Genomic DNA, 13,625 nt, shown 5'->3' on the forward strand with positions numbered 1-13,625 from the left:
GCATCTGGCTTAGAAAGGGGACTTGAAGGGGCGCCTGGGTGGCGCAGTCGGCTAAGCGTCCGACTTCAGCCAGGTCACGATCTCGCGGTCTGTGAGTTCGAGCCCCGCATCAGGCTCTGGGCTGATGGCTCAGAGCCTGGAGCTTGCTTCCGATTCTGTGTCTCCCTCTCTCTCTGCCCCTCCCCCGTTCATGCTCTGTCTCTCTCTGTCCCAAAAATAAATAAATGTTGAAAAAAAAAATTTTTTAAAAGAAAGGGGACTTGAAATCTCAAACAAAGAGGATTATTTTGGGGGGTGTGAATAAGAGGTGCTGAGGCTAAAGTGACACAAGAGAGGTTGGTTGAGAAAACAGAAATGGGCGGGCACACCACTTAACTAAGTGTATTGGAGGATGGCTAGATCTGTGGTCGACAGGCATAAGCAGGCCTTGACGCCCTCCTAGGGCTGTGCCCTGCCCATGGAATGGTGGAGTCTGCTAGCTTGCTGGGCTTTGTGCTTCCAGCTGTGGTGACACTGTTGGTCACACAAAGGATGCTTTTGGTTGAACGTTATGGTACACGTGGTCTGCAGGGGCCAAAGTGGAAACCCCTCATCTTCAACAACAACCCGTTCGACAGCTATGTAGGAATCACCCTCAGTGGGTTAAGCAACACGCACAGGAGCCAAGGTCCCCTGCTGAACCTTGAGAGCCACCTATCCACCTACCTGTCCATTTACAAGTAAATGGGAACTGGGACCCCCCCCCCCCCCCCGCCCCGGGCGGCTCAGCCAGTTAAGCATCTGACTTTGGCTCAGGTCATGATCTCGCAGTTCACGAGTCCAAGCCCCGTGTTGGGCTCTGTGCTGACAGCTCAGAGCCTGGAGCCTGCTTTGGATTATGTGTCTCCCTCTCTCTCTGCCTCTCCCCCCTTCTGCGCATGCTCTCTCTCTCTCTCTCTCTCAAAAATAAAATAAAAACAGAAAAAAATTTTTTAAAAAAGCAAGTAAATGGGAACTGGAAAGATGGACATGGAAATTCCCTTGGGGGCTAATTACAACCCAGACTTCAAGGCCTGAGATCCTTCAAGGGTCAAGAAGAGGTTGAGTCAATACTCTCCCATGGCAGCCGAGGAGGAGGTGAGGAGAGCACTCAGGGACCAAGGAGTCTGCAGCGCCCTTAGTAATCCCACAGACAGTTTCAGAACAAACAGAGGTTTGCACGTGCTCCATAAAGCCATCGTTACAAAGAGACTGACAGGTAATCAGAGCCCAATGCTTGGGCTCCTGACAGCACCACCCACGCAGTTGAATTCCAGCCTCTTCGCCTGAAGCCAATGTGAGCTGTGTTTCCATCTCTGCACCCGAAACAGGAGTGACTACCCACATGGGCCAACCAAGAACTGAAGAGAAACTGACAGCAGACAAAGGATAGCAACAACATATTGGCAGCCAAAAAGTGACCAGGCAGGTGAACGGGGAGCAGACATCGCAGAACAGAGAATGCCAAGTTTATGGGGCCGGGAAGTCCACCAGCTGGTACAACTGAACTCCACTAAGGCTTGGGGATTGGAGGCTCCAGGCACCTCTGACAGCTCCAAGTCCCCTCCCCCAGCTCATCACAGCCTGAAGGTTCACTGTCAGGAGAAGGAGACGTTGAGAGAGCAACAGAGAAGGCGCACACTGAGAACAGTGGGGCCAGGGGGAGACCCCTCAGCCAGAGGCCCCACTTACCAACACCAAACATCAGGACATAACCAAACATCAGGAATGGCCTGTACATCACGGGCAGCTTTGACAACTTCCCAGCAGATGGCTATAAAGTGACTTGTTCTAACAAAATCAGAGTTAACACGCATTCTCCAGCAAACAGAAGTCAAATGTCTTAGGAGAGGAGCATTTTCTAGTTAGCCTAAAGTCACGTAGGGAGGAGCCTTGCTCACAGTCACTTTAGGCAGCCAGGATTATGACCTGTCTGTCCTTCATCCTCTACCCACCATTCCTCAGAAAACTAAAAGAGTCCTTTCTGGAGAAAGTAACTCTGTCCAAAACAAAACGTAATACTGATCTGTCACTGAAAGGGGCTACTCTGTGATCAGGAAAGCCTGTGGCCAGCAACCCTGCCTGTTTACATCAGAATTTTACTTGTATTTTTTATTTTGCTCCTATTGTGAGCAAACAGCCAAGATGGACTAGACATTTAAGGAAAGCTTCAAACACAAAAATCAGAGGTCAAAGGTACAAATGGAAAAAAAGAAAACCAAAGGAAACAGAGACAAAGCAGAGGAATAGAAAGGAACATCTAAAAATGTAAGAAATTTTGAAATCAGAAGACAAGAACAGGTGTTATTACAAAAAGGAACAAAGAGGGGCGCCTGGTAGGCTCAGTCAGTTAAGCATCCGACTTTGGCTCAGGTCATGATCTCACGGTTCGTGAGTTCAAGCTCCACGTTTGTGCTGACAGCTGACAGGCTGACAGGTTGACAGCCTGAAGCCTGCTTCAGATTCTGTGTCTCCCTCTCTCTCTGTTCCTCCCATGCTCGCTCTCGCTCTCTCTCTCTCTCAAAAATAAATAAACATTAAAAAATATATATGACAGAAGATATTTTAACTCAGGAAGAGTTGGAAGATAAGTAGAGAAAATCTCCCAGGAAGTAGAACAAAAAAATAAAGAATGAGATGGAAAATAAGGAAGAAAGGATAAGAAAATCAAAGGACAAGGTCAGGGGTTTCAACATCTAAACAAAAGGAGTTCCAGATAATAGTGCAAATAACTGAAGAGCGTGAGTTTCCAGATTAAAGAGCCCATTACATGCCTGACACACTGAAAGCAAAAGACACCCACATCAGATCACTCTGTAAATGATGCAACACCCGGTGCTAAAGAAGAATGCTCATAATGCCGTGGCTTCCAAAAGGAAGAAAAAGAAGCCATTTATAAAAGGTCAGGGTGCAGAAGAGGTAATATCTGTTAATAGCAATGCTGGATACATAGCCAAAAGGAATGGCATGAAGCCTTTAAAAATCGGGGGGAAATTTTATTTCCAGCCTAGAATTCTATACCCAGAAGAACATTCAGTCAATTGGATGGTGAACATCTTCAGACATAAAAATCTCAAAAATCTCCAAAAGTGACTTCTCTTATATTCTTTCTCAGGAAGCTATTAGATGAAAGACTGTTCTGGTTCTCCATAGCTGTGTAACAATGTACCCCAAAACTTAGCGGCTTAAAAGAGCAATGCATCAGTATTCTTCTATCTCTCTGCTTCCTATTGGGAATTTGGACACACGGGAACAAGTAGGGATGGCTTCTCTCCGCTTCACAGTGTCTGGAGCCCCAGCTCAGATGACTTCAACAGCTGAGAGCTGGAGCCGTTGGGAATGGTTAGCAACTCTTCACCTCTCTTCCTGCAGCCTCTCTCCATGGACCAGCCACAGGCTAGCAGACCTTTTTACATGGACGCTCAGGACCTCAAAAGACAGGAAGTGAAAGGTGTCAGTCTCTTCGGACCTGAGCCTGGCAACTAGCATGCTGTCACTTCAGCCATATTCTGTGGGCCAAAGCAGTCACAAAGCCACCCAGATTCAAGGGGAGGGGACACAACCACACCTCTCAGTGGGAATAGCATTAAGGAATTTGTGGCCATACTCCACAAAGGGTAACTAAGGAAGAGAAAGCCTGGGAATACAGAGGAGATTCAAAGGCAATTCCTAAGATAATACTGAAGAAACACATAGAAAGCCAGTCCAGACAGAAGCCCCAGAAGGAGGTCTCCAGGAGGGATGTGTCCACAGGGGCTGGGGGAGTGGAATTGCCAATTACCTTACAGGTTTTACTAAGTTGAGAGGAGTGTAACCATTCTATACCAAACTGTGGTGTCAGTGACTGATGAGTTTATAGAAAACTAAGCAAATGAACAAAGGAGAAACTGATAAAATGATAAAAAGTTATAAAAGAAAGGAAATGAAATACAGTGCACTATGGGGCACAGCTGGGAATAATATTTATATAGTCACAGCAATGTGAATACTAGAGTGATTTAAATAAAAATGGTGACACGGTGATTTTCAGAACATAGACAAAGAAAATGCAGCAGTGAGATCTTCATTTTCTATAATAGTCATTATATACTCAAGAAGTGGTGGTTTAAGTATGTTGTTTAGGTCGATTGGAGGATTAACACAACAATCTGCACAACCTGAACCACAGAAATCAGTGAACTTGGGGAGCAAGAAGGCGAGGGAAGGGAGGTGCTTTTGCGAGCAGAGAGAGGACAGAGACTGGGGAGGGGGTGCGGGGGGGGGGGCAGAGAATATGGGAAAAGCACTCCTCCCAAAAAGCAGCTGGAGAGAAAGTGGAAAATTAGAAACAGCCGCAGGGACTAAACTAAAAAGGGAGAAAGGAGAAAGGAGTGGGTTTAAATTCCATTAAGACTGTAAACAAGGGGAGCGCAAAGTCTGCAACTCCGCAGCTCCATACCTGGCGGTGCTCTGGTAGGAAGGGCGAATCCCCAGGAACAGGGTGGGGTCCGATAGGTTCTTGGGCCACATGCAGAAACGTGGTTCCACTGCTGGAAGGACATCTGGTAGAGACTGTTGAAACCACCTGGTCCCAGCAGCCCCAGAAAATGGCCACATTCACTGGTGCTGGAACAAGGTCATTAAGGGTGAAGCCTGGTGCCAGATGTGTGTTGTGATTTTCCATAATCCCTGAAAAGCTGCTGCTACACTATCTAGCAAACTTTTTCTTGGGCGGGCTGGCACCTGGCCGCAGTCTCAGGGCACTGGCAGCAGCAGGATCTGACAAGTGTTCCTGGTTGCAGCCAGCATTCGGCCATTGCTCAGTGAGACCCTCCCATAGAGGGGCGGAACGGGTCAAAGACGCAGTCCTTCAGAAGTAAAGGGTCGGGGAAAACAGCCGCATCTGAGACAAAACTCGGGAGAGAGGTACTGCCTGGGGCCTGGTCACAGACAGTGAAAAAGCGGGGAGTGGACAAAAGCTAAAGACAGAAGACGGGTGCACGACGGCTGATCAAGGAGAACAGAGTTCCAATACTAGGGACTGGGTAGCTGGGTGGCACCAGTTTCACCGCTCCCGCGCATGCACCTATGCACCTATGAGTGCCACAACACTCCACCCCAGTAGGCTAGCAGCATCATCTAGTGGAGAACGGAGCCGTTACACTGAGCCCCACCCAAGTGGGCCAACCTCATTCCTCAAGAACACAAGTCTCACAGCCTACTTAGTTTATGGACTATAAAGCGCTACATAGTCTGACTTCTAGGGGAAAACGAAGTAATTTCAGTCCTATTTCAATCTATTAGCAGGTCCATCTATTCAATTTTCTTTCTTTTTTTTTTCTCTCTTTTACACTTCTTTTCTTTGTCTTGAATACAGAAAGAGAAAAAATTCATTTTTATTTTCAATTTTTATTAAAAATATTTTTCCTTAATTTTTTTACTATATTTTCTACTTTTGTGTAAATTTTTTCAAATTCTATTTTACTTCCATCATTTTATTTTAGTCTACTTCAGTGTATTCAACTTCTCAAATTTTCAAACGATTTCCTTTTTTTCCTTTTTCTTTTTTGTCGTTTCCATTTCTTTTCTTTTTCTTGAATGCAGAAACAGAAAAACTTCATTTTTACTTTCAGTTTCTATTAAAAACATTTTCTTCAATTTTTTGACTACATTTTTTGCTATTATATAAATTTTTTCAAACTCTATTTTACTTCCATCATTTTATTTTAGTCTACTACAGTGTATTCACTTTTTCAAATTTTCAAAAGATTTCCTTTTTTTCTCTTTTTCGTTTCTTTTCTTTTTCTTGAATACAGAAAGTGAAAAAACTCATTTTTATTTTTAATTTTTATTAAAAATATTTTTCTTAAAATTTTTTTCTACTATATTCTTTACTTTTGTGTAAATTTTTTCAAATTCTATTTTACTCCCATCATCTCATTTTAGTCTGCTTCAGTGTATTCATTTTTTCAAATTCTCAAACGATTTCCTCCCCCCCCCCTTTTTTTCTCTAAAACCACTTTCTGTCAAACCACTTTTCTGTCAAACCACTTTCAACACCCAGACCAAAACACACCCAGGATCTAGCATCATTTATTCGATTTGTGTGTGTGTGTGTGTGTGTGTGTGTGCGTTTTTAATTTTAATATTTTTTAATTTTAATTTTTCTACCTCATTAATTCCTTTTCTCCCTTCAAAATTACAAAACAAAGGAATTCACCCCAAAAGAAATAGTATGAAGTAATGACAGCCAGGGATTTAACCAACACAGATACAAACAAGATGTCTGAACCAGAATTTAGAATCACGATAATAAGAATACTAGCTGGAGTCGAAAATAGATTAGAATCCCTTTCTGCAGAGATAAAAAGTAAAAAATAATCAGAATGAAATTAAAAATGCTATAACTGAGCTGCAATCATGGATGGATGCAGCAGTGGTAAGGATGGATGAGGCAGAACAGAGAATCAGCAATATAGAGGACAAACTTATAGAGAATAATGAAGCAGAAAAAAAGAGGAAGATTAAGGCAAAAGAGCACGATATAAGAATCAGAGAAATCAGTGACTCATTAAAAAGGAACAACATCAGAATCATAGGGGTCCCAGAAGAGGAAGAGAGAGAAATAGGGGTAGAAGCGTTATGCGAGCAAATCGTAGCAGAAAACTTTCCTAACCTGGGGAAAGACACAGACATCAAAATCCAGGAAGCACAGAGGACCCCCATTAGATTCAACAAAAACCGACCATCAACAAGGTATATCATAGTCAAATTCACAAAATACTCCAGCAAGGAGAGAATCATGAAAGCAGCAAGGGAAAAAAAAGTCCCTAACCTACAAGGGAAGACAGATGAGGTTTGCAGCAGACCTATCCACAGAAACTTGGCAGGCCAGAAAGGGGTGGCAGGATACATTCAATGTGCTGAATCAGAAAAATATGCAGCCAAGAATTCTTTATCCAGCAAGGCTGTCATTCAAAATAGAAGGAGAGATAAGAAGTTTCCCAGACAAAAAAAAATTAAAGGAGTTTGTGACCACTAAACCAGCCCTGCAAGAAATCTTAAGGGGGAACTCTCTGAGGGGAGAAAAGATGAATATATATATATATAACTACCAAAAGCAACAAAGATTAGAAAGGACCAGAGAACACAACCAGAAACTCCAACTCTACAAGCATCATAATGGCAATAAATTCATATCTTTCAGTAATCACTCTAAACATCAATGGACTCAATGCTCCAATCAAAAGACACAGGGTAACAAAATGCATAAGAAAACAAGATCCATCTATATGCTGTTTACAAGAAACCCACTTGAGACCTAAAGACACCTTCAGATTGAAAATAAGGGGATGGAGAACCATCTACCATGCTACTGGTCAACAAAAGAAAGCTGGAGTAGCCATACTTATATCAGACAATCTAGACTTTAAAATAAAGACTGTATCAAGAAATGCAGAAGGGCATTATATCATAATCAAGGGGTCTATCCACCAAGAAGACCTAACAATTGTAAACATTTATGTGCCAAATGTGGGAACACCCAAATATATACATCAATTAATCACAAACATAAAGAAACTCATCAATAGTAATACCATAATAGTAGGAGACTTCAACACCCCACTCACAGCAATGGAAAGATCATCTAATCAAAAAATCAACAAGGAAACAATGGCTTTGAATGACACACTGGACCAGATGGACTTAACAGATATATTCAGAACATTTCATCCTAAAGCAGCAGAATATACATTCTTCTCCAGTGCACATGGAACGTTCTCCAGAATAGACCATACACTGGGACACAAATCAGCCCTAAGTAAGTACAAAAAAGATCGAGATCATACTGTGCATATTTTCAGACCACAACACTATGAAACTCGAAATCAACCACAAGAAAAAATTTGAAAAGGTAACAAATATTTGGAGACTGAACAACATCATACTAAAGAATGAATGGGCTAACCAAGAAGTTAAAGAGGAAATTAAAAAGTATATGGAAGTCAATGAAAATGATAACACCACAACCCAAAAACTCTGGGATGCAGCAAAGGCAGTCATAAGAGGAAAGTATATAGCAATCCACTCCTTCCTAAAGAAGGAAGAAAGATGTCAGATACATAACTTAACCTTACACCTTAAAGAGCTGGAAAAAGAACAGCAAATAAAACCCCAAAACAGCAGAAGACAGGAAATAATAAAGATTAGAACAGAAATTAATGCTATTGAAACAAACAAACAAAAAAAAAACAAAACAGAACAGATCAATGAAACCAGAAGCTGGTTATTTGAAAGAATTAACAAAATTGATAAACCACTAGCCAGTTGGATCAAAAAGAAAAAGGAAAGGACCCAAATAAATCAAGAATGAAAGAAAAGAGATCACAACCAACACAGCAGAAATAAAAACAATAATAAGAGAATATTATGAGCAATTACATTCCAATAAAATGGGCAATCTGGAAGAAATGGAAAAATTCCTAGAAAAATATACATTACCAAAACTGAAACAGGAAGAAATAGGAAATTTGAACAGACCCATAACCAGTAAGGAAATCAAATTTGTAATCAAAAATCTACCAAAAAACAAGAGGCCAGGGCCAGATGGCTTTCCAGGGGAATTCTACCAAACATTTCAGGAAGAGTTAACACCTATTCTCTTGAAGCTGTTCCAAAAAATAGAAATGGAAGGAAAACTTCCAAACTCCTTCTATGAAGCTAGCATTACCTTGATTCCAAAACCAGACAGAGACCCCACGAAAAAGGAGAACTATAGACCAATCTCCCTGATGAACACAGATGCAAAAATCCTCAACAGGATATTAGCCAACCAGATCCAACAACACATTAAAAAAATTACTCACCACGACCAGGTGGGATTTATACCTGTGATGCAGGGCTGGTTCAATATCCACAAAACAATTTACGTGATTCACCACATCAGTAAAAGAAGGGACAAGAACCATATGATCCTCTCAATAGATGCAGAGAAAGCATCTGACAAAATACAGCAACCTCTCTTGATAAAAACCCTCAAGGAAGTAGGGATGGAAGGATCATACCTCAAGATCATAAAAGCCACATATGAACGACCCAACGCTAATATCATCCTCAGTGGGGAATAACTGACAGCTTTCCCCCTAAGGTCAGGAACAAGACAGGGATGTCCACTCTCACCACTGTTATTCAACATAGTATTGGAAGTCTTAGCCTCCGCAATCAGGCAACACAAAGAAATAAAGGGCATCCAAATCAGCCAGGAGGAGGTCAAACTTTCACTCTTCGCAGATGACATGATACTCTATATGGAAAACCCAAAAGATTCCACCAAAAAAACTGCTAGAGTTGATTCACGAATTCAGCAAAGTTGCAGGATATAAAATCAATGCACAGAAATCAGTTGCATTCCTATACACCAACAATGAAGCGACAGAAAGAGAAATCAAGTAATCGATCCCATTTACAGTTGCACAAAAAAAAAACATAAAATACCTAGGAATAAATCTGACCAAAGAGGTGAAAAATCTATACACTGAAAACTATAGAAAGCTTATGAAAGAAATTGAAGAAGACACAAAAAATGGAAAAAGATTCCATACTCCTGGATAGGAAGAACAAATATTGTTAAAATGTCAATACTACCCAAAGCAATCTACATATTCAATGCAATCCCTATCAAAGTAACACCAGCATTCTTCACAGAGCTAGAACAAATAATCCTAAAATTTGTATAGAACCAGAAAAGACCCCCAATAGCCAAAGCAATCTTAAAAAAGAAAACCAAAGCAGGAGGCATCACAATCCCAGACTTCAAGCTGTACTACAAAGCTGTAATCATCAAGACAGTATGGTACTGGCACAAGAACAGACACTCAGATCAGTGAAACAGAATAGAGAACCCAGAAATGCACCCACAAACGTATGGCCAACTAATCTTTGGCAAAGCAGGAAAGAATATCCAATGGAATAAAGACAGTCTCTTCAGCAAGTGGTGCTGGGAAAACTGGACAGCAACATGCAGAAGAATGAACCTGGACCACTTTATTACACCATACACAAAAATAAACTCAAAATGGATGAAAGACCTCAATGTAAGACAGGAAACCATCAAAATCCTCGAGGAGAAAGCAGGCAAAAACCTCCTTAATCTTGGCTGCAGCAACTTCTTACTGAACACGTCTCTGGAGGCAAGGGAAATAAAAGCAAAAATGAACTACTGGGACCTCATCAAAATAAAAAGCTTCTACACAGTGAAGGAAACAATCAGCAAAACTAAAAAGCCAACCGACAGAATAGGAGAAGGTATCTGCAAACGATATATCAGATAAAGGGTTACTATCCAAAATCTATAAAGAACTTATCAAACTCAACACCCAAAAAACAAATAATCCAGTGAAGAAATGGGCAAAAGACATCAATAGACACTTCTCCAAAGAAGACATCCAGATGGCCAACCGACACATGAAAAAATGCTCAACATCATGCATCATCAGGGAAATACAAATCAAAACCACAAAGAGATACCACCTCACACCTGTCAGAATGGCTAACATTAACAACTCAGGCAACAACAGATGTTGGCAAGGATGCGGAGAAAGAGGATCTCTTTTGCATTGTTGGTGGCAATGCAAGCTGGTGCAGCCACTCTGGAAAACAGTATGGAGGGTCCTCAAAAAACTAAAAATAGAACTACCCTACGACCCAACAATTGCACTACTAGGCATTTATCCATGGGATACAGGTGTGCTGTTTCGAAGGGACACATGCACCCCTATGTTTATAGCAGCACTATCAACAATAGCCAAAGTGTGGAAAGAGCCCAAATGTCCATCGATGGATGAATGGATAAAGAAGATGGTATATATATACAATGGAGTATTACTCAGCAATCAAAAGGAATGAAATCTTGCCATTTGCAACTACATGGATGGAACTGGAAGGTATTATGCTAAGTGAAATTAGTCAGTCAGAGAAAGAAAAAAATCATATGACTTCACTCCTATGAAGACTTTAAGAGACAAAACAGATGAACATAAGGGAAGGGAAACAAAAATAATATAAAAACAGGGAGGAGGACAAAACGGAAGAGACTCATAAATGTGGAGAACAAACTGAGAGTTACGGAAGGGGTAGTGGGAAGGGGGATGGGCTAAATGGGCTAAATGGGCACTATATGCTAAATGGCTAAACGGGCACTATATGCTAACTAATTTGGATGTAAATTCAAAAAAAAGAAAAAAGAAAAGAAAAAAGAAATTTCAAAAGTACCAAAAAAAAAAAAAAAAAAGAGGTTTCAAAAGGTTTAGAAGGTTTCAGATACTTTGTAGCTTATCTGGCATTAAAAAGTCTTAGAAGATCCATGGGCCTCTCAAAAATAGCTAACTATGCAATGTAATTTTTCAAAATGTTGACTTTTAAAATGTTAACATGTCTAAAGCATTTCATGATTAAAATATTAATAAAGAGGTTATAAAATGCCAAAAAAAAAAGTATGTTGTTTAGGAATATGGAGGTCAATAATAGAAGAAGCTGGTGAAAGAACTGGGTGTGGTTGTCAATGAGGAAAGGAATGAGGGACAGAGGCAGGTGGGGTAGGGAGGTTGTTTTTCATTAAAAACCTTGTTGTACTATTTGCACTAAGAATATTCATACACGGCACAGGACAGAGTGGCCACTGGCCTGCAGAGCAGCAAACCTAAGTTTTATTGTGATTACTGAGACACATACCTCACCCATGACTCTCCATCCGTGAGGAAGACGCATTGCAGCAGTAGGAAACACAAGAGAATGTGCAAGCCTATCAGAAATGGATGGGAGAGCAGGCTCAGGGCCTTACCCACAGAGCAACTGCAATATTTCAACAAGCAAAGATACCTCTTACTCCATCCTCTGTTCCTCCTCCTGCAGGGCAATGATCCCACCTCCCCACCCCACCCCCCGTCTCCCAGGGCCTCCTGGCCCGGGTATGATGCCAGCACCCCATATGGGGGGCCTTCCTCCTCCTGGGAGGATGCCAGGGGGAACTGTATCTGGAATGAGACCACCTATCAGAGGCCACATGCCAATGATGTCTGGACCCCCCCCCCCCCCCGTGATGAGACCTCCCACCTGTCCCATGACGGTACCTACTTGGCCAGGAATGACTCAACCAGACAGGTAAGGAGAGACAGGAGCCTCTTCATATGCATTTTATATTATTTATTCTACTTCACCAGGAGATCATGGTGCTGTGACTCTAGGTGTTTTCTAACAGCATGACAAGGAAGACTTGCTCCCCCTTCTTATCAAAGAGAGGATAGTTTGGGTAGGGGAAGTAGTGGGACCAGAAGAGAGAAAAAAAAAAAAAGGAATTTTCATTTGTATTGTGAAATGTGAAAATAAAATTGTCAACTGTTTTAGTTGGAAAAAAAAAAAGAAAGAATGTTCCTATATCACACAATGAAAATAAGACTTAAATTCTGAAAGAGAAAGCTGTAGAATAAAACACATAGCTGACCTTGCTTATAGAAAAACATACTGTTCACGTGCATAGGAACTCATAGAAAAACAAGGAGAAGCAGAAGAAACCCTACCACACACTAAAGTATTAGAAGTGGTTCGGGGGTGGGGGGGGCGCCTGGGTGGCTCAGTCAGTTAGGCATCTGACTTCGGCTCAGACCATGATCTCATAGTTTGCGAGTTCAAGCCCCGCGTCGGGCTTTGTGCTGACAGCTCGGAGCCTGGAGCCTGCTTCGGATTGTGTCTCCCTCTCTCTCTGCCCATCCCCCACTTGTGCGTGCTCTCTCTCTCTCTCTCTCTCTGTCTCTCTCTCTCTCAAAAATAAATAAAAACATTTAAAAAATTAAAAAAAAAAAAGAAGTGGTTGGGGCATCAGATGTCCATCTATGGATGAATGGACAAACAAAACATGTTATATCCATGCAATGCAGTGTTATCCAGCCTTTAAAAAGGAGATTCTGACTCACGCTACAATATGGATAAACTCTGAGAACATTACCCTAAGTGAAATAAGCCACACACAAAAGGACAAATATTGTGTGATTTCACTTATACGAGGTTCCTGGAACAGTCAAGAGACAGACAGTAGAGTCGGTGGTTGCCAGAGGCTGGCAGAGAGAGAGGAAGGGAAGACAATTCCCAGGGAGGAACAATACCCATCATTTAATGGGTACAGCAGTTCTATCTGGAGGATGAAGACGTTCCGGAGATGGTAGTGGTGGTTGCACAGCAACATGAATGCACTTAATGCCATGGAGCTACACACCTAACAATTAAATTATTAAAGTGGTAAGTTTGGGGCAGCTGGGTGGCTCAGTGGGTTGAGCACTGGGCTTCGGCTCAGCTCACAATCTCATGGTTTGTGGGTTCAAGCCCCATGCCGAGCCCTACATCGGGCTCCACGCCGCCAGTGCGGAGCCTGTTTGGGATTCTCTCTCCCTCTCTCTCTGCCCCTCCACCACTTGAGATCTCTCTCTCTCTCTTTCAAAAGTAAATAAATAAATCTTTCTAAAAAATTTTTTTAGTATATGTGCTGCCGAAGTGAGCACTTTAAATTTTTTAATATTTATTTATTTTTGACAGAAAGAGAGAGAGTGCGCGCGCACACACACGCATGAGCTGGGGAG

At 41.8% G+C, this 13,625-nt stretch overlaps 1 pseudogene; it reads left to right on the plus strand.

Annotated features, from left to right (window-relative positions):
• The first annotated feature begins 1,098 nt into the window (after window positions 1-1,098).
• Window positions 1,099-12,160, plus strand: LOC115509812 (annotated as a pseudogene).
• The last annotated feature ends 1,465 nt before the right edge of the window (window positions 12,161-13,625 follow it).

Source organism: Lynx canadensis, chromosome A3 (assembly GCF_007474595.2).
Source record: "Lynx canadensis isolate LIC74 chromosome A3, mLynCan4.pri.v2, whole genome shotgun sequence".
Lineage (NCBI taxonomy): Eukaryota > Metazoa > Chordata > Mammalia > Carnivora > Felidae > Lynx > Lynx canadensis.